The sequence below is a fragment of the Ptychodera flava genome, chromosome 1 (assembly GCF_041260155.1).
Source record: "Ptychodera flava strain L36383 chromosome 1, AS_Pfla_20210202, whole genome shotgun sequence".
NCBI classification, from domain to species: domain Eukaryota; kingdom Metazoa; phylum Hemichordata; class Enteropneusta; family Ptychoderidae; genus Ptychodera; species Ptychodera flava.
This window is the reverse complement of record NC_091928.1, coordinates 28,902,851-28,927,846: the sequence shown is the minus strand read 5'-3', so window position 1 is coordinate 28,927,846 and position 24,996 is coordinate 28,902,851. Positions and strand designations below refer to the sequence as shown.

Sequence of the window (24,996 nt, the reverse complement as noted above, 5' to 3'; positions counted from 1 at the left end):
ATATATATATATATATATATATATATATATATATATATATATATATATATATATATATATATATATATATATATATATTATGTGTGTGTGTGTGTGTGTGTGTACACACAAATACCGGGTATGAATATACATATCTTTACTATTATTGTTGTATTAATTCGTAACTCCACTAAATGCTTCAATACATGTAAACAAAATTGAGTAGCCCCCTTTTCTTGTTCTCCACTTTTGAGCAACCCCCCTTGTAGCTTTCGATTTTTTGAGTGACCCCCGCTCAGATTCCTCCGACCCCCAGGCCAAATAATGACGGCTCCCTAACTCAGACCAATACACCAAAGGTTGGCAGTATTCTTTATTAGCAATACATATCATAGTCAAACGTATTAAAATAATATAAACCATAGCAAGAAGAACCCCTGTGTTGAACCCCAGACACCTATACCCCCTCCCCTGCCCCTGGGGACGGACATTTTGTACAGCCCCCATGGCCTATCTCTCTCTTAGGCTTTCTGTGGAATGACATAGCAATAAAGTTAAAGCTGCTGGTATTAATACATTCGGTTTACTCTGTAAAAATGCAAACGAGGCCATAATAATAGTAAATGTAATTTCATCGGAGCCAAGACCAAACTGACCAACCAGCATGTTGTTGTGTATGAACAATATATTAATGTAATTGGCCTGCCAAATCACTTAGCAAACTCATGCATATATGCATATTTCCCCAGTGGCCGGCATAGCCATGATTTGTAATTTAGTCACTGCAATTATTTGCATACAAGAACACCGCTTTACGTAAATTTTCTAGCCTTTTATTTTCGACAGTGAGTCAAAAACGGTGACCCTGTCTGTGACCGTAGCTGAGAATGTCATCGATGATACCATTACTGTGTTGTAACGGTACACGTACTAACCGTTTTTATGACAAGTATAAACACACAACTTTGGTTTTCTACGTAAAGTGGAACGCATTTGATTGCCAGAAACACGCCCTGGCCATGGTGATTCGACATGTGTGAGGTACCATACGATGGTCATCTACATCGTCTCCACAATGTCCATATATTTTGCGAATATAAAGTAGGCATCATAGTGATTCCTTGAGAAGGGGGCAGCGAACTAGCCGACTTTAAAAAATCATAACCTGTGAGCGCTCTTGTGCTTTTAGTTTGCCCCTAGTTCGCCACAGAAAACTTCCCGCTGGCCGTGGCGTCGACAAAATATCAATACATATTGCTCATTCCCAGCACGTAATTTGCCCGAAACCTCTTCCCCATCGGCAACACTCGGCGGACAACTGAGCTGCCTTAGTAGCGTGCATTTGTAATTGTTATCGCCATTCGTATATGATATGAACACAATAGATTTAATTGATTTTATTGTAACGGTTTGACCCGGCTGTAACAACAACGAATCGAATTGAAGAATTGGCAATATTTTACTGTTCGATTAATTGTACGTAATTCGCATATTTAGTATTGATAAAAATACATGTTACATACCGAGAGGTTCAATTGATGTTACAAGTACTCTAAGTGACACGCTATTTTCATATTTACCAAAGGGACGAAAGATTTTGGTAACTTTTGCTGATTATTTTCTGTATTTTAGTTTTTTCTGTCAACTGCAGGTCTTTTTTGTTCCACTCTTCCAAACACAAGCTGAAACACGGCGCTGTTTAAGTTAACGTCACAGCGTGAAAAATGCAATGTTGTTGAATTTTAGTCCGGATCGAAATCCACTTGTCAATAACACAGCGGTATATAATAGTCATGTCATCAATAACAATAGTCTACACAAGTACAGGCTTATAGTTGACACGATGGATGTGTATCTCAACATGCTTTGGGGACTAGACAAGAAACGGTGTAGAAGATTATATTACAATTTAAAGCAAAACAAGTGAAAAGGTCAAAGAAAGTTACGGCTACTGCCACAAAGGGCAGTACGCGTCTCGAAAGTGGGAGACTTAAACTTTCGCTCAAATTTTCCTCCGCGAAACTTTCAACCATTATCTTACAAAATCAAGTCTACAAAATCAATACCAGGTCCTGCAAGCTTACGCAGACTGACGAACAGCTGGCCCCAATAATCCTCTGCTATACCACAGTCCCTCCACGTGACGGTGTGGAGGGAATGTAGTTATACTCTTGCTGGTGCGTTCGTGTTTGACGTTAGCGTTGTCAACGTTAAATCCGGTGAAAACCTGGTGAAAGCGTCTACAGATTGGTAGCCTACCCTTGCTTGCTTTAAATCGAACCCGGGCAATCGAACGCATCAGATAATAGACCCCACACAATGATAAAACTTCAAGTTCGCGTATGATTGCCAAAGGACAAATACATGGGACAGTGAAGGAGAAATCGTTACAAAACCAGTGCTCAGATGGGACCGAGACACCAAAGGTTGGTAGTATAAATCTTTATTAGCAATACATGTCATTGTCAAACGTATGTTAAAATACAATGAACAATGGCAAGAAGAAATCTGTACTGAGACCAAGACACCCCTACTCTCCGCCCCCCTAACGTACATGTTAACAACCCCTATGATCTTACATACAATAAGCGTGCATTGACATCGATATTGATAATTACAACACCGTCGGGTTAATTGTCAGTTATATCCTGTCGGACATTGAGGGTACAGTCACGGAAATAACATGTTTTAATCAGTAGATTAGGAATATGGAAACAAATTAATTCGCCTAATGTTCTTAAATAATAAGTTCACGTGATGGTTTCGTAACGTGTCCGTTATGAATAAATAATTATAACTTGTAAATTGTCGGTCAATAGATTCTTTTATCCTTAATTCATATATGAATGATTGAAGCCACGCCTTTTATATGTATCGTTTCAGAATCCAGACCTGGACAATATCGCTAGCGCCGGCCCTATCTCTGACGATTATTTTGAACGTGAGATATTCAGGGAAAAATCATCCAAGCGGGACAGTTTCCCAAATTTATTCGGTACCGTAATGGTAATTACAAACACCCCTCCATGTATTGTAATCTCCCTTCTTTCTCGTTTCGGCGGAAAGTTTTAAATCTGACTTTGATAAACGGAATTGTTTCAGGGAGAATTTTCTTGTCCCTACCTTTTCCTTTGCCATTTTATGCGCCACTCACTGAGACGCCCTAGGGTTCCGTCTTTATTTCAAGTTCCACGTTGCAGGTTTAAAATAAGAAAATTTGCTTTCACCCCTGGGACTATTACACCGTGAAATGACATTTCTGTCCGTATATTTTTTACCTAATGCTGCTTTGAAGACGTTTGTGTCTAGGTATTCTTATTCTTAGAGTCCACTCTTTGTATACAGTGCATATTGTATTTCAAATGGATTTCTTTTTGTTTTGCCTGTTGCTATATTGTACCGTTCGTTTGTTTGTTTGTTTGTTTTTATTTTCTCTGAGTCTGTTACTGAGCCTTTGAGCCTGTTTACCCGTCAAATAAATAAATATACAAAGTTTAGTTTGTTGTGCAGCACACACGTGTATCTAGCATTCTCATAGAACATGAAAAGAACGGATCCAGCAAACAACAGGTGTGCTAAATTACTATGTTGATAATATTTAGACCATGGACAGTAGAGGGCGCTTCCCCTCCTCCTCTTCTGTCTAAGTCTGAACAGAGACTGACGTTAACTAGGACAACACTCCGGGTAGACAAAACATAATGCAGTGTATGCAGACGAAATGAAATCTAATTTTTCTTTTTTTTCGGTCTGTTCTGTGTTCTATCCAAACACGGTGGCTGTGATCCAAACACTCGAATGTGTTAGTTCTTATCTACACAAATTGCACTAAGTGCTGCACAAAGTAAACGCTACATATAGGACAACTGCATGTCTTGGATGAGCTTCCCTGTTTGAAGACTGATGAGACAATATTCTGTTGCAGTATCTCGCGACCTCTCGCTTCGAAACACGTGACTGTAATAACACGGGAACAAAGTCACCTTTTCTTTTATAAAAAAAATAAAGTCTAGCTTCAGGCGTAGGCCCTGGGTCTATGCTTCAGGTAACATCGCCTCTTAAAAAAGTCGCCCCTTGCGGTGAATGAGGCTTGCAAACCAACCATGCAGTGCGACTCAAGGATAAATGTTCGGATTCTCAAACTTTCGTGAAAATTCCCGATATACTGGCAGAGCTGATTTTGAGCCTTTGATGCCTCTTGTTTTTGTGACAACCGAAACTTCATTTTCCTCATAAAGTTACATAGGGAGAGATTGCGGACAATTCAAAATATCGTTAGTTTGTGGGCGATTTTTTTTCTCTGGTATCAACATTTGCACAGCGACCCGACATTTTGATTTTTTTTGATTTTGACAGAGAATTGCTCAACGTTCTCCGAAGTAAATCATAACAAATCTTTGCATCTTTCACTTTCGAGGTGCGTAATACAATATTATACTTATTATACTTCAAGATTATTGCTTGAAACTGTCGACGACCGACAACCGCTGAGTTACCACATTTTCACGTGTTTCAGACAGATATATGAAATTGAGCTACTATAGGAAAAAATTGCGAGACTGGAGCGAGAAAGTGACGCTTTTTCGCGATCGGTGAGAATCTCTTATTATTGTCACCACTCTCAGTGAGAATTTTAAATTCTGACTGTTGAGCAGTGAGAAATGCACTCCTTAGTGAGAATCAAGTTTGATAACAGACCGGTGAGACTGGAAATTCTCACCAAGAACAGTGAGAATGGTTATTTTCAGGGTAAGAATGCATCATACTTATTATTATTCACTGGTGAGATTCAACCATACTCACCATGGCATCGGCGAGAATCAGCCAGACTTGTTGTTCACTGGTGAGAATCAATCTGGTCAAATGTCACCAGTGAACAATGAGTCTTGCCAATTCTAACCATTGAACGGTGAGGCTGGTTGATTCTCACCATTAAAATTACTATTCTGACTAGGCTTGGTGAGAATTTCCGGTCTCACCGGCGAGAATCTGTTACCATTCTTTATTCTCACCAAGGAGTGCATTTCTCGCTGCTCAACATTCAGAATTAAATATGTCTCACAGACAGCAGTGGGTATTACAATAGATTCTCACCAACTGCGAGAAAGCGTCACTTTCTCGCACCAGTCGATTGTCACGATTTTTCCTACAGTGCGCATGAGTTTGAGCAATGTTTAGAATGCCGGCCACTCGTCAAGACCGATTTACAAAGTTCCTATCGCAAGCTAGTCGCTGTTGAAATAATTCAAAAGCGAGCAACATAATGTAAAAATAAAACAACTTTGTCTGAAACTAAAGTCATAGAACGGTTTTCAGCTAACTACACAATCAAATCATGGAGGTAGAAATAATGTCATCGCTTTAATTTACACAACGTAAGCGTAATATTTCGACTTGCCTGAGCACGCTGTAATAGCGAGACTTTCTCGATTGTATATTATTGGGGTCGCCAGTCCCCTTGTCGTCGTTCCGGTATGATGTAGTTGAAGACGGTGTTGCATTGCTATTGACCAGACTACAATCGATTTCCTTCGCGATCGTGCGCACGCTTGAGTTTTCTGAATGTTGTTTTTTAACACGAAGCAAACAATTCCGTATCGTTTGTAAATACTTAGATTCACTGTGTAATTTCAAAGAGTCACCGCATTTTACGTGTTATCATGACGTCACTATAATGGGGTTCACGCCTTACGCCCAATTGACCGTAAACTACCGTGACGCGCACTGTTATGGTTTTGTAAAATGGTGACGAATCGGAAATAAAAAAGCAAGCTGAATTGTCAACAGGAAAACAAGCCACCCCTTTGCTTTCTGTGTCGAGGGGCTTTGTCAATTCTTGACAACCGGCAACAGAGATAATATAATCACGCGCACTTGTGTACGATTGGGTTAAACGGGGCTGAACCCAGGCGTGACCTTACGAGGATTTTTTTTTGAGTGCGCCGCCCGACTGAATTTAATCTGTTGAACGACAGACCAACGGCAGGGCTTATGTTTCAACGTTTTCTTCTAAAGCTGAAGCACAAGTGCTGGTGGAGCAAAGACGTACCCAGTACAGTGATGCCTCTCTGACGAGGTAAGTCAATGTTCGACATTTTAGCTTACTTGCAGCACAGTCCCTCCACCCGTGTGGGTTGAGGGACTGTGAAACAAACCTTACACTAGCCACCACAGTGGCGGGGTAGGGTGGTCGGAGAGAAGTCACCCAGAGCTTTCTTCGCAAGTGCAGTTAAAGTATTTTCATTATTTACAAAGTCGAACAAAACGAAAGTGACGCATAGTGTTCTTGCACAACTTACAAAGTCCGTGTATTTCCCGGGAAATTGGCTTTTTGGAGTCGTTCTGTTCACAAAGTTTGAGTATGTCGAGCAGGTCAAGATATCCAGTGGAGCGTGCAATCACGCAGAAAAAAAAAGTTGTAAAAGCAGTCGACACGTTACAGTGTCCATTACTGATTTCCAACCAGTGTAAGCCTTCCTGCAATGAGAAGCAGAGTTTAGGCATGCAGTTAGGGTCGTCTGAGATTCTCATATCGACCCTATTATGATGAGTGGTTTTGATATTTTTCTCACCTACATGATCAAGCCTTTAAGGAAACTTATAGGACAGTAAAAAAAATTGGTTGATGAAAGTCTTAACAATCAAAGCGCTAGTGAGTCAACGTATACAAGTTAGAACTTAAACTACTGATGAAGTGAAGTCCTCGATTCCTTTCAAGTTCAAGGTCATGACAATCTACCCCGAAGCGCCCACCGAAATCTTCCTTAGGTAATTTTAACCAAGATGTGAGATTTAGTTCGCAAGAAAGTATAAATAAAGAATTGTTGCCATGCCAAGCCTAACATTGTTTTCGTCTCGAACGAAGTTAACTAAAAAAGTCGGGCTTTGACGAATCACTACGTCGTCACTATTAGTTGATGAGTGCCTTGTCACGTGACAAGGTTGCTTTGCTGAGAAGATGTCGCGATGTCGTTCGCTCCAGGTCCGTCCTTCCAACTTCCAAACGAGCGAATTTTTGAGGAACTGGAGTTTGCCCGCTTACTGCTCTGTTTGGCGGCAACATACATGTAAAGTATGGCATTTTTCCAACATGAGCTGACAGACGGGACGGCGATCGATCACACTTCTGATCTCGTTGGCTGTAACTCGGATAGGTCGAACTATTATGCCTGTATGTTCTATATTAATACCTTGCTGTGTCTGACATTGTAACGGTACCTGTATGTACCATGTCCCAGCTGAAATATCGATCGAGCCACAATGGTGACTTCACAATTCGGTTTCATATTTCTGTGACAGTGAGCTCTTTGACCTCATCAACAACACAATTTTTTTTCCGTCTGAACTCTGTTCTACGAGACATTGACTCCAATAATTCATGCCTTAAAAACTGGACGTGAAAAGCCGTTCTGCCCAAGGAAACTTTAAATCATCCAGCCCGTTATCGAGAACAAGACTGGGATAATTTGCGAAAATGTTGATCAGAGAAGCGAATGTTAGAATTTACCTATGCTTTAAATTCAAAATGGTCGAAATTCTTTACGTCGATGAAACTATTTTAGTTTGTTTTTATAAACGACAAGGTCAAAGGTAAGATTCTCAAAACTTTCAAAATTAATCAAACAAGTGGTTCAGCGAAGAATTATAAGCTGTTTAAATATGTGTCACCCCCTGAGTGTCGCTAAGGCGCATACCTGGCATGCTGCCTGACATATGTACCAACTTCAAGTACTGTGACTAATTTTAGGCTATCTGTCAACCTCAATGTAGTTTATTCTGTAAAACAAAATAATATCATAATTTTTGCAGCGCTTTCCTGGCTTCCAATACAGTCAAATTGACCTTGCGTGTGAGTAACAACGCAGCTCCAAATATACTTTCTCACTTTGAACGGATCGGGTCAGGATGCTCACTTCGGAAACCCTCAGGTCGAAAATGACGCAGATCGCGGTGTGTCGGATAATACGTAGTCAACAGCTGTATTGGTGGTGTTGGAGGCTTTGACCGAACTTGAGTATAACGCTAATACATTGTAAAGCGCGGCCAGGGACGTTTGTTGACCTGTTTTTCATTCAGCCTGGCCGGATTTTGGTTCCCCCTTTTGAATGATGTTTCTTTCAATCGATATACCTTCCATTCCAATCGCACAATATTATCTGTAGCCTATTTGTTGACGGTGGCGAAAGGTCTTTGTTGCCGGCACAAAGACTGTTCCTTTCAATGCTGTGTAGGTTTTGTCATCGACTTTCAGGGCAAGGACATTTTTTTATGAATGAACTGTCATAATAGTATAGAAACCTGTCGTTGTCTTAAGAATAGGCAGATACACACCTTGCCACACGGTCATAGAAGTTGAACTGCCTCTTCCGTCGTTAAACGGAGGTAGGGTTGCGGCGATGATGACACCTAATTGAAAAAAAAATATGGAAATGACGGTGTCGTTGGTAGTGACGTCAAGGTTGTCATGGCGATAGCGATGATGATCAATTGTAACTAATCACTTTAATCCCGGTGCAGGGTACCCTCAAGTTCTATAAGAACATATTATAATTTAAAGGGCAATCTACAATCAGCGTGTGTCATTTTCATTAAACATCGTTCGTGCCGACATCACGCGATATCAGTATTGTCTAAAATTAACATCAGTTTAAAACAGATCTTAGACTTTCAACCTCACTAGTTAGTGGTTGTTTCTGCCGATTTCCCTTCACTTTTCTTTCCATAGCTATGAAACGTTATAAAATAATTACCTCGTCAAACTTTTCTGCCATCAGAGCGCGTCCTTGCGCCCGATAACGTCACTTCTGACGCTTTCCTACGTTATAGTCAATTTCTCACTCATTGTATTCCATCGAGTTTTCTCACTCGTTCAGTAACGTTACCAGTCAGTTTGACGTGAGTCGGGGAAATTCAAGATGGGCTTAATGGCGGTTTTTCACCTTTTTAGGGAGACTTCAAAGATAGGATTAACGGAGATGTTTTCTGAAAAAAAATGTTTGAAATTACTCTAATACAGGTCCTTCATAGGCTTCCAATCGCGTTCTTAGGAAGTGAATTTTCACAGTTACCAGGCTCAGCTAATCTATCGGTGCAGGCCCCAGAAGTTAATGAATTTTATGTACTGTATACCCCCCATCGATTATGACAATACGGTTTGTACACGCACAATTTTATTGTTTTGATGAGCATAATGCTTGCGGCACGTGACTTCCAGCTGCTCACTTGATAATTCATTAGGCCAGATACAGTCAGACCCAGTATTTATGTATTAAAAACGTTGGCACGTTTGGCATGTGCTCATCACAAATGACTATGTATGTATGTATGTATGTATGTATGTATGTATGTATGTATGTATGTATGTATGTATGTATGTATGTATGTATGTATGTATGTATGTATGTATGGTATGTAGATGGATGGATGGATGATGGATGGATGGATGGATGGATGGATGGATGGATGGATGGATGGATGGATTTATTTATGTTTGATGCAAGCTTGTTGTCTGTCAGTCTGCACAGTTAGCGTCAATTGGTAAACATCGCTATTGAGGCACAAACCATTGTTTGTGACAAGCAAATACGGACACCAGTCTGTTGTTCACTCACGATTTGTTGTGTAAAGAGCAGCACGACACAATGTACCCTTTCATTTTCAAGAAAAGCTTCAATTGTACTGTGATCTAAGTTATTTACCGTGTTTCCAGCAATAGGATAAAGGCAAGTCAATAGACCCATACCTACTTTCAAACACCCACTCATTGAAAGGAGGTATTGTACAAGGTGTCCTCAGGGTGGGGTTACATTCAGTCGGTTGCAAAGAATTAGTCAGATCAAGAAGGAGCATATGAAGGTAGGGGCACTTTGATAAGATCAATCTTAACAAACAATCATAATTCTTTGTGAAACATTTTAAAACACATATACATTTTTTTTCAAACTACTATGATGCATGAATGGCGTCCTATCCATCTTTGATAACTTCAAGTCATCCAGTATTTTTAGTTTTAACAATTAGGCAACTACAGGTAGTTAATCTATCAGGATCTATGGTTTATCACGCCACAGCAAGTCGAAAGATGTGAGGTCATCGCACGTGTTATTGATACAAAAAGCGCCTCTCTCGATAGTACAGGGAAGTACATGGGTCATTATGCAAGCACACTTACACTGAATAAACAAAACAAATTCAATAGCTGCTGCCGGATCCGGTGCAGTACACCTTCGGAAAACTTTAAAGTTCATTCACCTTTGAGTGCACTATGTTGAAGGCGACAAGGCAGGGTTGAGCGATGGATAGATATATTATTATTGTAGTTAGAAGGGGGAGAGGTTACTATTTACGGCTTTGGTGTAATGGTATAAAGGATTTGCCATGGAATTTCTTGACCAAGTTAAAGGAGAATGTGTTACGGGGACAGATATCCGTTTTCTCAAACCTGTACAATATGTATGGTCATACCGCTTTGGAAGTAAATTAAGTTATCACCGGCTTGGTTTCGTGAAAATCGAAAATATTATTTTTTCTAACACAGGGATGACGGCCATTTTGAATTTTAAATATCGGTACAAGGTAATTTGTTTCTATAGTACCAAACTTTGCATGTTGATTCCCCCCAAACTTTGAATAGTTTAAAGTTTCGTTCAGAAAAGTTTGAGCAAAGTTGTAGGTCTTTCGAATTCTTAAGAAATTTGAATAAACTACCTAGTATGGACGTGAGCCTAAAATTTATCAATAAATGTTTTTTTTTTCTTGTAAATGATCATTGCAAACGTGAATGTGGAACTTAAGACTAAAAGGTTAACCAAGTGGATTATCAGTCACGTGATGATAATGGAACAGTGTGAGAGTCACAAGCAACACAAGAATTGACACGTGGGAAATCAATGTTGATATGATACCTCGTCATTCACCAAAGTATTAACACGTATCCAAGTCTCTTTCCCATGAGAATGTCTTAAAATATGAAAATAGCACATGTTCTCATTTCAAGTAGTGATACACCATGGCTCCATTTGGCAAATTTTTTCAAGAATTTTGCGAGTTATATACATGTACATGATCCAGGTGTTAGGATTTTACGTTTTCGGAAGGAAAATGTACGAGATGAAGATCTTGCTCCATTTCTCCTTTTAACTCCATTCATATACTACATGCCTAATATATTTTTCAACACTCCACACATCAAAGCACTTATTTTTCACATAACGTTGTTTATCCTTCGATCGGCAAAATAATAATTTATTCAAGAAAATCAAAAATGCGCAAAATGTACCGTACAAGAAGTCGTCAATTTGAAAAGAAGAAGGCATTTTTCTTGTTTTCTGGTGTCTTTACAATATATACAAATCTTACGGTTTGAGATTTGACGGAAATACATACTGCTTTTGTTTTTGCCATGATGTAAAACGTCTTGTACCCTACGTGTGAATTACTTTTCTTCCAATACCACAGACCAATATCAAGAAGGCATGAAGTTGTCTAGATATGTCATGTCTTTTCATGGCATTTTATCATGAGTAGCTTTATTGCACATTTGCTTTGCTAATAGCCCCTACTATAAGTAGTTCGTGCATGATTAGCCAACGATACTACTCCTACGTCGGAGGGGTGGGGTGGGGGAGAGCCTACACTCTGAGTACTTTGAACTCTGTATCCTTCCAAGTACATAATATCCTAACATGTTAGTAAAATATTGAATGTGTTTAATAATTTCATCAAGTGTTTTAGCGTGTGTAAAATCTGAAGTTCATAGGCAAAAAAAAATTGGGAAGTTAGCTTCGCCTCTTGCATCATTGAATGTTTTGTGTGTTGCCTCCCCTTGGAGTACTTTAACTTCCCGTCTCTTTGCTGCACAACAAGTACTGGTGTGATCGCTTCAGGCGCCTGTCAAGAAGCTAGATCCCCGATAAAACTGATTTATTTTTTGTTTAGCGTTGATTGTTTGAAATACAGTGACGCGATAAGATCTTAAATTTGACTTGCTGACCTCCGCTGCTGGAGCCGTAAGCTTTAAGCGCACGATGAAAATAACACATCACGTACGGCAGTTTGGCTGGAAATACGGGTAGACTGGAAGACTGACAGATTATAAAAAGAACTGAAAACGATTTCAGGGCTATCATTTTACGATTTTTATTTCACCAGAAGGACAATGACCTTAGTCGTAACAATAATAACACAAAACGACGCACTCAAGGGCATCTGAAAAAGTTGACACCATGGGTAGCGCGGAAAATCCAACATTTACAGCGCCACCAACGGGGGAAATACGCAAAGGTTAGGTCTTTCATGACATTTAATTTAGTCGTATACTCTTTCTCGACACAAATGCTTGTAAAAATTCAGCGAAAATGTATGAAACCTGATGCGGTATACCCATCACTCCCTGGCTTTCCTTTCTGTCTGTCTCTGTCTCTGTCTTTCTCTCTATCTCTGTCTCTCTGTTTGTGATGGTAGAATTCGTGAACAAATAACATTGGAGGCCAGCGTACGCAGATTGTTTTGATTCTTTAATTGGCGATAATTCCGTCTTTTTTATTCTTAGCAAAAAAAAAACCCGGCAAATGTATCTCATTTTAGAACTCAATCACAATTTACCTGTTGTATGCCAGAGAAGAAACGAAACGCACGTTTGTCAACATCACTAATAAAAATCCGACCCATATTTATCGTGACCTTGGCGAACTAACATCTGCTCGTGAGAGGCGTGGTATCGATTCTGACGGTACATCGATCGTCCATATCATATCATCTGCTCGAATAGAAAACGTCTTTGTCACAATAGACAGACGATATCGCCGACATCGCCGGAGCTGTGTCGCGATTTCGAGGCTTCCGTATGGTATGTGTCCAGCGAGACGACTGCACGGATACGTATACCTTTCATGTAAGCTTATTTGTGTAGTACGATAGTTTTGCACAAAGCATGAGACAGGACCGGCGAGATTTCCAACGCTTTTCTGATTTTCCAGCGGTGGACACGTTCTGAAAGACCGTTGGTATCGCCGCCGTCGCCCGTATGTTCACAACAGCTTCCGGAGTAACCTAATCTCCGTACCCTCTTCTCGCTACCTTGTCTATACACCTCTTGGTAAGTTTTACATTGTATTCCGTCCCGCCAGTGGACTGTCCTCGCATTTTCTCTGGCGCCCGCACCCCCTATCCCCTTGCCGGCAGGTACTTGCTCCATCAACATACACTGTTTTGTCAATTCAGGTCTGTGTGCATGTGTCCTGTCAACATTGTAGTTATGTTTATGTCTGTTTATGAGTGACTGTTCAATATTTCTGTCCGTACACTCCCTTCAATGTACACGACGTTTCACGTCTACTCACCTATCTGCCGTTCAGTGTATCTATGATGTCTCTTTGTCTGTCTGTCAGTCTGTCTGCATGTCTGTCTGTCTGTCTGCACGTCCGTCCGTCTGATACTCGGGACAAATATCTTAAACGCCAAATAAGCTGCAACTCTCAGCTTGAAACGTGTCATAATCGGAACTTTGCTAACTCAGGTGTACAATGTACACGAGGCATTCACGTGATGGAAAATATTTAAATATGAGTTTCTTGAATTTCAACTGCTGATAAAAATACCATGGATGTAAAAAATAGATCCATGAAAATACTAACAATCTTGCGCTGTAGTTACCTCTAATCGTCACCAAAGACTCAAAATATCGTTGATTATACGCTACATTGTCTTGTAGTTCACACTCAGGGAGGCTTTGGTCCAGAAAGATCCAACGGTCACGTTTATTTATTTGTTATATTCCAGACATTATCCATGACAAATATCATGGTTTGGTTGCCAGGCGCTTAATCTGTACATTTAGTTTATCTCCACACACGCTCGCTATCCATTTAGCGTGCACTAGTTGTTACAGAACCCGCGTCAGAGGTTAAATTTTCACGAAACTTGTCGATATTGAATTTAATGATTAGATGAATAGAGATCAACGGTAAAACTGAGTAAACTGATAACTGACCAGGGTTTGATAAATTTCGTCCTCTTCTGAGCTCCGAGGTATGTTAAAAGCTCGCGTCACCAGGCTTTAGCCTGGTCGCTAACCGACTTTGGCCGCCGCCATCTTGTTGTCATGGCATCCAGGTAACGCCATTCCCGACTTTCCTTGCTGGTGTAAGGTGTACAGTAACACAGAATGTCTAGTCTGTTTGTTTGTGGTTTCTCTTCTGCTGTTTTCTAATATCGTTGCCGTGTGCTAAAATATTGGACAGCTTACAAGAAAAGATTACTTTCAAGAAAACAATCTTTGCGTCTCTCTGTGGCTGTCTGTCTGTCTGACTGACTTTAGTCTGTCTCTGCCTGTCTCTGCCTGTAAGTCTGTCTCTCTCCCCTATCTCCTCCTCATGTGTGATTTTACCATTTTACCGTTTGTTCTTCCAGTTTCCCCACTTGTGTCACTTGTGATTTCTCAAGTTATTATGAAAATGCTGATAAATTTGAATACGGTGTCAGCTGTAGCCAATTAAAAGAAGTTGAAGATTAACTTTCTTTAAACATAATGCCTCCACAAACAAATCCGCTTTGAATATGCCGAGTGCCGTATTCGGGCGTTTCTAATATCATTTGATTAAAACTATCTTGGGGGTCTGTGCGTGATTGTTTTGTATTAATCTTGTTTCCTCTGTCAACACAAGCGAAACCACTGAGGCAGCTAAATTTTATATTGCATTCCAGCGTTTGTTGATCTTGGCAATGCAATACAATGACGCACGGTTGCAACAGCCTCAGTGTTAAAAGTGAAAGAAACGGTGTGTTTTGTTTTATCAGGTGAAAATGTAGCCAATGACAGCAATTTTCATAACTTACCATATGGCCGAGGTAATTAAAAATTCTTTGTTTTGCGTCCCCCGCACTTAGGTCAATGGAGGTTTTAATGAAAAAAATACAGCGTGTTTGAATTGGACTTTGTACTGCGTAGCTTTTCTGCCGTATACACTGAATCTTTGTTCACAAATTTTGTAAATTTTACACACACAAAGCTGTATGCAGAATATTACCTTGTAGAGTAAATTACTAATGGAAAATAGAAGTTCACACTTTGATTCCGTAATGGACACTCAAATCACGAAGGAACAATCAAGTATACTGCATATACAGAAATACTTGCTTGCGTTATATAAATTTTCTCTGTGTATATTTGAACGCATTGACTTACTCTTCAAAATTACTCTGGTCTAATATTACCAAACACATAAATACGAAACGTTCAACACACAGTGACGCTTCTCTCACGAGAATCTCCGCCAATATAAAGTAAGACTTAGGCGGATCCGGACACCGTCAGTCAAGTGCATTAGCAATATGTTCGATCTTATACATTGATAAGAATGGGTTTGCGCCATACCATGGTCGTGACATGATAATGACAGACATTGAGCTTAGGGAACAGATATTTAATCGCTGAAATGCAAAATTTAACAATGCTTTGCAGGGCCCTATGCTGCTTTAGTGTAGACCTATTTCTAAGCTTGAAGAAAAATGAATTTTCAATTTTTTTTGTAAAAAATCGAAACTTAATATTCGCTCATAGGTGAGTGTTAGCATAGCGTAAGCGACCACCAGTACCAAAGGTCGCATAGTTACCTCTGATTTTTATATTGATTTTTTAAAGAAAAATATTCCTCTGGAATTTTTTCGGTTTCGAGGAGCGAACCAGTTGCACTATAATGTTTGTCCATGTAATTCGTGTACTTTCAGGGCATTGGTCACACGATGAAGAATTCTAAAGCTCCGACGATTTCTACGCCGTCAAACAATATTTTGAAAGCTAGCGATCAAACTAGGAGGGAATTTCATGATATATATACAGCATGGTTTGGATAGTCAAAGCTCGTTTTTTGCTGAATAACTTTTGAAGAGTTTTTGAATAGTTCTGTCTTGTATGTTTTGCAAATTCTCGTTCTACTCCGTACTGCATGTTAGCTAGTTAGTTTGTAAACACAGCCTCAATGTAATGAACTATTATTGTTTTCATTTGAATTCTAGTCCGGACCAGAATTCACTTGCAAAGAATAACAATGCAGTCTACACATGTACAGGCTGAGTTGACAAGCTGAATACTTTGTATCTCAACATGCTTTGGGTAGTAGAACAAGAAACTGTGGTTGACATCAAAACTAAAATAGTGTAAGAAAATACATTAAAGGTTATAGCCACTGGCCCTTAGACTTGAAATTATCAATAAAACGTATATTTGTGTCGTGTCCAATGCTATTGTTGACAACAGAATTTTAGTCGAGAATGGAATTTATAAGTCAATAGTAACAATGATTGCATAATCAACAAAATTCATGGCAATATATTTGGAGAATAATTTTATTTATTGAACAGAGACAACATAATGAACACGTTATCAAATATGACATGAGCTATCCTATATTGCTATCCGTAGAATATTGCCGCCGTAGGTTGACGCGTAAAACTCTCAAACAGATGAAGCTAGTCTACAAGTCGTCAAAAGTTTCATATCGAGATCGTTTCTGAAGACGTCTGGAAAAAGATCGCCACCGTCCATCGGTATGCTGTGACTTGAATTTGTGAAATGCAGAAATATCCGACACCGTCTTTCGATTCAAATATAGAAAAGTTTTAATCAAAGGGGTCGTGGTATGGGAAAACAAAATTCTTACGAGCGTTTCTCAAGAAATCGCTAGGAAGTCTTGTGTATCTTGGCGTGGCGGTCTCTGATCACACCTAAGTTATATTTTGTCGTTAGCATTAAACATTAAAACTTGATGAATCACCGGTAAAACGCACACGCACGGTCATAACATTCGAGGTCAAAGTTTACTCGACCCGAATTACCCTTGACTCACTGTTGACATGGTTACAAGGAAAACAATTGTAGCAGGTGCATGACAACGCGTCCGTAGAAGGTCACGTGACTCGGTCAGTGATCGGTCTGTGGTGTGTTTTATTGGTGAGTCGCGTACACCGACGCCGTAATTGAAGCTGTCCAGCCCACGATGAACTAGAAAGCGGGACCTGACCAACAGCGCTAGAACCGTGGAGGCTGGATCGGATTTGACATGGCTCACTGACATCGCCGTATACCGTTCGGACTTGCTTTTCAAATTCAATCAACAATGTGCCATTCTTTACTCATCGGCTTTGCATAGCCTTGTAGTTGTACACCTGTCAAAAAAGCGAGCAAAAGACAAACAGTCCCACTTAGTCTCGCGCACGATTGATCTGCTAGTACCACGCGGCTAGCTTCAAGTTCACGACTCCGCCGGCGCCTGACCGTCGACCTAAAAAATCGCCGCTCTCGAAATACCGGTAAGTGTTGAATATAATCTTGTTGGTTTTTAACTTGCCTCATGGACGGGGGCCAGTCGCTCTCCTCGCTGGATCGCACTGACCTATAGACTTGGACAATCATGTCACCGCGTGAAATTTGAACATTAGACTTTCATCCCGAAAGCAAGCCTCTTGAATTTGAGCGAAATATTTATCGATTTTTTATTTGGGTTCAACCGGCTGATTTCATATTGGAAGTGAGAAGGGACTCCACGGTCTAACTTCTGTATGAAATTACTTCAAAAAATTCAACGGCGTCGTTGGTGCCATGGTTACAGATCAAAATTTACATAAATGTGGGAAAAATATCTGAAAACGCATATGAATAATAAATCACGGAATCACGAAAAACGCCGTCGAGGCAGTTGGATAAATCCCCTTGACCAGAGTACAGTGCATGACTCAGGTACGCAGTCGACAAATTTTAGGCGGAGCAGCAGTTATCGCGCAGTAATGTGTTACCACACGAGTTTGTTTAAAAATTTTGAGGTCAGAAATGTTATGCGCGTCGGGTCGATTTTTATCGACCCAGGCCCGGTTCCATGCACGGTTTTTACAACTTGCTGTAGTAGCGTGTCTTGAGACTTCGATCCCCATTGACCGTTGAGGTTACGCGTCCGTGTGTACAGGGCTCGTGATTGCGCCTTCCCCACTAATCCTGATTTACAGCGTTTAACATAACAGAAATCTCGAAATAGCGATCGCCTCGCCCGGAATTCATCATGGAGGTGACTTTGAAAGCTGTTTACATCGAATTTATTTACAGCGGGCCAATGCAACGTTTCAAAGATTTATAAAATCTTTTATTGCGAGTTCACTGTCATTAAGTTTAATCATTTGACGTATTGTTATTGTAAACCAGTTGCTGGAATGTAATTAATCATTCCAAGTCTGATGTGTACTTACACAGTAAGGACTGAGGAGTGTGTTTTTAACTCCAAAATTTATCATGATCATCGAATTTCATCGAGGCGAGGGGGTTGGACATGTGCGTTCTAGTATGAGGGGTGACGGTATGCCGTCAAGCTTGTAAAACCGCGTCACGTATAACACTTTGTTTGCATAGTTACCGCGCTAGTAGTAATGCGAGAAACGATCCGCTGGTTCGACGGACTTCGTGGTTTTACAGCCCCCACCTTTGACTTCCCATGACACGTTCGTGTGAGCTTATCCATGTACTGGCGTTTACACAGGTTCAGCTACTCAGAATAACACAATTCGTAAGCGAGGCCATATTTATCGACCTATTATCGATAAATTTTGTGCCATATTTGCAGATTAGTGGTCCTTGAGCCTCCGGTATTTTAACTGAAGTCTATTCGCGATAGAAAGTTTGGGCGCACAAATCAGTGGAAGCGTTGTCGTTACAGCTCACAGGGTGACGAACTCTAGCTCAAGGCAAATACGCTTCAGGCGACCACTGCCGCGTTTCATGGTCATTATCTTTTATGGAGGACCTCATCGATGAATAATGAAGTCCTAAGTGTTTTTTTTTTCAATGTGTTGAGACATCAACGAGATGGCCCTTCTCTCTCCGCAAGCAATACTCACGTCACACGCTGCTGAGGCACTGCAGACTCGACGTCACCACTGAAAAGTGCACCACATTGACGAGAAGGCGGGAATATCCGCGCACATACACAGTTACATACAATACGCCATCAATCGTATGGTCATGTGTGCTTCCCATACTATCCGGGACAGAAGCTGTATTTTTTTAAAAGAATGTTTATTCTTTTTATTCTTAAAAACAACGTACATTTCTTCTTCTCTCTTAAGTTAGAATGCGCCTCGGGGACAAAGGTGCATTCATGGGAATGGCCGAAATTTTCATACAAGATTTTATAAATCTTTGAAATAGAGAGACATTTGGATTCTCAAACTTTTACAATTCTTTTCTGATCTACAAATTGTTGGGGCTCATTTTAATGCTCATAGTGTAAAAAAATCCATCGTCCCAGTTTTTCGAAAATTGAACATTTTATTTTTCTGCATAATGTAAACACAGGGATGGCGGCCATTTTGAATTTCAATTATCGGTAAATCTTGGGTCCTTTGTTTCTCTGGTACCAAAATTTGCGAGGTGACCCCTGATTTTTAATCTTGATTTTGAAAGAGAATAGTTGAAGTTTCATTGAAGAAAGTTTGAGCAAAAGTTTAAGTCTTTCACTTTCCAGGCACATACTATACCTTACGCTTGTTCAATCCGACTCGAGGACCTAGAATTATAAGCACAATGCATAATGTGCACTGTTGTTCCCGATAAATTGATTCTTCTCCGGACTGAAGTTCGGGTGTGGACAACGAATCATCATAGCACTAAATATTACAAACACGCATGCTCCGTTATAGTGAGATGAACACCTGACATTTCCCATATGATTTTCAGAGGACGAAAATTCTGGAAAATATGCCAAAAATTACAGCTAAAGGAGGCTCAAACATGAACGATATAATGTGTTCAATTAAGGTAGTATGCGCCTCGAAGGTGAAAGACTTAAACTTTGCTCAAACTTTCCTGAATGCAACTTTCAATCATTCTCTTACCAAATCAGCAATAAAAATCGGGGGTCACAGTGCAAAGTTTGGAACTAACGAAACAAATTACCCAACATTTTGAGATATTTAAATTTCAAATGGCCCAATTCCTCTGTTAACTCTATGAAAGAAAATTAAATTTTCGATTTTTGAAAAACTAAGGCTGTGAAAGTCTTTCTTTCTACAAGAGCTTTAAAATGAGCCCCACAAGTGGTAGATGAGAGAAGAATTGTAGAAATTTGAAAGGTCGACAATGAATCTATCCCCGAGGCGCGTCCTACCTTAAAGTGCTAGTGGCTTTTATTCGGTGATTTTTTTCCACTGGTGTTGTTTTCAATATCAACGACAGTCTTTGGTCTACTTCCCAAGCATTTCGACACGCACAGTATTTAGTTTGTCAACTCAGCCTGTACATGTGTAAACTGCATTGTTATTGTTGACAGGTGAATTCTAGTCCGGACTAAAATTCAAATGTAAACAATACATAACAGTGTATTTTACACGAATATACAATGTGTTGACCAGCTGAATAGTAAGTGTTTCAACACGCTCGGAGAGGATATCAGATCTTGCATTTGACATACAAACAAAACTGTGGCTGAAAAATCATCAAAAGTTATAGCTACTGGCCCCGTGATCAAATACATTATTTTCTCTCTTAATAAAATTACCATTTTGTCTGATTTCCAGAGGAATGAAAAACGACTCGACACATCAACCACGAAGACCAGTTAGAAGTAAGAGGACTGAGGGTCGCAAAGTGTCTCCCGTTCGTTCAGATTCAAGTTCGGACGACGACCACGTCGTCGTCACCAGACCTGAAGACATGGAGTCGGAGGACCACAAGAACGAGAGGGCGCCCTTCCACGACACGGAGAACCCCGACTTACCTGGACAAAATAACAACATTACGTCAATGTTCTCGGCCTACCAAACGAGTAGGCCCTCTTCTACGGACAGTATGGCACGTTCAAGTTTCCCAAATTACTCCAGACAGGCTTGGGAGGTTGACTTGGCGACGGCGCCAAAGCAGGAGAAGCCTGAAAAATCGCGCGGGAAAATGATCAGAATGTTCAAGTCCATTAAAATACGCAAACCTAGAATGAGGGAGAAAAACAAAGTTCAGAAACTATAACGGCGCCAAAGGTCTGGAAATGACGCAGTTAGTACTCCCGGCGTCCAGCTTTTCCAGCGTGACATTGACCTCCCTGGCAAAAAGTGCTACAAAGTCATAGACTTTTCAAATTAAAAAAGGCACCTTACAGGCTGTGTATATGTTTCATGGGAATGGCCGAAATTTTGTCGAATTTTCAACTTTGATGAAATGACTGGCCAAGCGTCTTCATATCGACTGATCAACTTTTCAAAGAAACTAACAAGCGCCTCCTTAATATATGGCTGTCCACCGGGGATGTTGAATAATTTTGCAGTATTATTTTAACTTTCAGTACTTTTCGAGTCGGAGTTTGCGGAGGGGCCTTGCTCTGACAGAGAAGATTTCGTCAAGTCCGTCCGTCCGTCCTTTCGATTGCGTAAGTCGATGTGCCTTCAGGAGATTGACCCTAACACACCTGTACACTAACATTCTTCAAAATCAGCCAATGTTTGATGTTGTCTCATTGGTTTCGAAGTGATATTCGCACCCATTAGACAACCAAACACAGCCCGTCACCAACCTAAAGCCAGCTATGAATACTGGACTCTGAACATTGAGATTTAATGCTTTCGGGTCAGCGAACTTTCGCCTTAGCAACGTAACGCCTACGGTTCTAGATCTCGTCACTGAGCCTTGATTCAACATCATGGCGGCGTGTCCGGACAAATCCACGCCTTCAGACTGTTTTAGTCTTCGACATTCCAGCCGTGCCTGGCAAGGGAAAGTTTTCTCAGCCAATGTTGAGAAGTTCACGTGATTAAAGTCATGCAAAATTCAAACAAGTATCAGAAATTGGACGCATCATTTGAAGAGAGCGAAATATTCTGTCTTCAAATACTGAAGTTTCTTGCCGTTTTCCTTTTTATAATGATTTGATGATGAACAATAGATTAAGTTTTTGGGACATGGAAAAATGACATTTTTGACAAAGTCTTTATATTGGAATTTGTTCCGATTGGTGCTGAATGCACTGCCTGCAAGCTTTGAAAATTTCGGACTTCAGACTGTGTGGCGTTTCTTTTTATAAAAAAAAGTAAACATAATTTCGTTTAAATATTAAAAAGGTTCCTGTGTAGATACTTTGTTTCCTTTGATGAAGAAAGTTCGGGATGCCAACAGATACCATGGTAATGTCGCACTGTATGTTTGTGCTTCGTCATTTCGTGTTAGCAACCACGATATGGGTTGCATACCGGGTTTACATGTAGCAACGGTGTGTTAAGGTAGAATGCGCCTCGGGGACAGATATTTTGACTCTCAAACCTTTACAATATTCTTTTGGCCTATCACTTGTGGGGGCTCATTTTGACGCTTATGGAGTAAATAAAGTTTTCACAGGCTTAGTTTTGTGAAATTTTTTTTTCCCCACATAGAGACAACTTAGGGATGGCGGCCATTTTGAATTTCAAATATCCGTAATATCCATAAATTTGTTTCCCTAGTACCAACATTTGCACTGTAACCCTTGATTGTTATCTTGATTTTGAAAGAGAATGGTTAAAAGTTTGCTCGAGGAAAGTTTCAGTAAAAGTTGAAATCTTTCATTTTCGAGGCGCGAACTACCTTATATATTCTCGGTACAAACCTACATTAAATGTCGGTTTGTACCAAGAATATAGTTTTCCGGGAAATATAAAGTATTATTACCCGGTTAATGTATATTCAGTGTTTGTTGGCATACGCTAGAGTCTAGAAATATTCATGATTGGACTTTTTATTTATACCCGTAAATTGCCCAAACAACTGCTGAAAACAGTCAATGCACAATTCTACAAGTTACGGCTAGAATACCAACCCCTTTGGAGCGGTCTACGTTAGCGCCCTCAAACGACCGATATTAGTGCAAACCTTGAAAAGCTGATGGGGCACTCGACTGGTCTTGTTCTGATTTCAGTGTGTGTGTGTGCATATTAAAATCAATCCCAACTCCACTCTGTCATAAATTTGCAAAACACGCGGACCTTTGAATGGAAATACAAGTAACAACATTCAGCTTTAATTAAGGTAGTATGAGCCTCGGAAGTGAAAGACTTTAAACTTTTGCTCAAACTTTCCTCGATGAAACTTTCGACCATTCCCTTACCAAATCAAGAATAAAAATCAGTTTTCACTGTGCATATTTTGGTACCAGCGAGAAAAATTACCTGAGATTTCCAGATATTTAAAATTCAAAATGACCACCATCCCTGTGTTTACTCTGTTGGGAAATAAAATTTTCGATTTCTGAAAAACGAAGACGATTAAAACTTTTCTTTCATCGAGAGCTTTACAATGAGCTCCAACAAGTGGTAGATCAGAAGAGAATTGATAAAATTTGAAAACCCCAATTTCTGTCCCCGAGGTGCGTTCCACCTTAATGCCGTACTGTGTGTGGCTCGGTATAAATTTCGAGTACACATTTCAATAAGGAAAAGTTTTTCACTTAATATTCGTTTCACTTATTCAGGGAAATTATCAGGTCAGGTACTCGATACTTTAACATTTTTGCAAAGTTTTGAAATGTGTTGTACTATGTATTAGTTGTAATAATTCTTTTTTTGGTGTGCAAATGTATACAAAGAACCTCATCATTTAATGCTCAAAGCTTATAACAGGAGACTGGTGTACGATAACCGCGGAAGACGACCGACGTCAGTCAACAAAGATCGAAACCTGAAAGTCATGGCGCCCTCATGAGCTGGCATTCCCATTTCCATTCATCCAGTATGTAGGGGTTACACACAAGAGGGGGTAACGATCTACTGTTTTTGAGTTCATATGTTTAAATGCCCCCGGTGAAGGTTTAGCCACTTACATCATAAAAAACGTGTACCAACTTTTTCTCGCTTTGTTTGATTTTTGCGAACCTTTCAAATCCATTTCATTTTTATTTTTCTTATATTCCTAACACAATTACGAGAGAAAATCGCGCTCTGTTCAACAGGTGGTTTTATCAGTCAGTCTGGGGTCACGACCCATGACGTCAACGTCTCGTATAACTTCATGGCTGTAGAGCAAAGTAAAGAATGGCACAGATTCCTGCAATCCGTTGAAGAAATGTGTGCGATTGAAAGGCGCGCTTTAGAAGACAGACCAGTGCGACATGGTTAAACTGTCGTCCATGTTGAAAGACACAGTTCTCTTCACAGCGTACACTGTGCTTGTTGATATACAATGCGCCTCCCTTGCCTAATAAACCAAAATTTTGGACAGTACGTGCAGATTATTACATTCAATAAGTTAGAGAATCATCCCAAATACTTAAATATCTGTGAGCGGGAATTAAGCGCTCGTAAGTTGAATATCGTTCGCAAGTTTTACGCGCGCTGGTTTGTGCTACATAAATTATAGTCTGCGAATATCGTTTTATTTGTTTTGATTTGTGTAAATATACATTAAACAAGAATTGAATTTGAGCTTGACGATGCTCAATCTGTAATATATAATTCATAATAAATATTTGGAAAAATACAAAATATGTGACGAGCGAAATGTTCTCCTGGGACACTGTCGTCGTTTCTAACAAAAAGTTCAATTTATCAACGTACGTCTTTGACTCTTCCATTTTCCTCTGTCACATTGAAGCACTTTACAAATTTTGTCGTTCCACAATTTACTTTCCATATTTATCTTCTCTAGCATTTGCAGTCAGACTTTAGTTTTCCCGCCTCTCCTCTCCCTGAAAAATTATCACTCGTACTTACCGTCCCTAATGATGTATTTCTCCATATCGGACTCCACTACGCCCTCACGGTACTCTCTATTTGAAATATTCATCAACCTCTTCGTCTCTCCGCACATCTTCCAGTTTCTTCTATATTTGCTCCTTAACATCTCTCCCCTCTCTCTCTCTCTCTCTCTCTCTCTCTCTCTCTCTCTCTCTCTCTCTCTCTCTCTCTCTCTCTCTCTCTCTCTCTCTCTCTCTCTCACACACACAACCCGTCCATTTCTTCGCAATTTGTCAATGCTCTGTCTGTCTGTCGGTCCATTCACGTGTATGACTCTCTCTCATGTAT

At 40.1% G+C, this 24,996-nt stretch overlaps 1 protein-coding gene across 1 annotated transcript in view; it reads left to right on the top strand.

The window, feature by feature from the left end:
* LOC139134562 (insulin-like growth factor-binding protein complex acid labile subunit) overlaps positions 1 to 24,456 on the top strand; it is a 57,051-nt gene extending 32,595 nt beyond the window's left edge. The window contains exon 4 of the transcript XR_011552819.1: positions 20,536 to 24,456. The gene's annotated coding sequence lies outside the window, so the exon portion shown is untranslated. The remainder of the gene's footprint in view (positions 1 to 20,535) is intronic.
* The last annotated feature ends 540 nt before the right edge of the window (positions 24,457 to 24,996 follow it).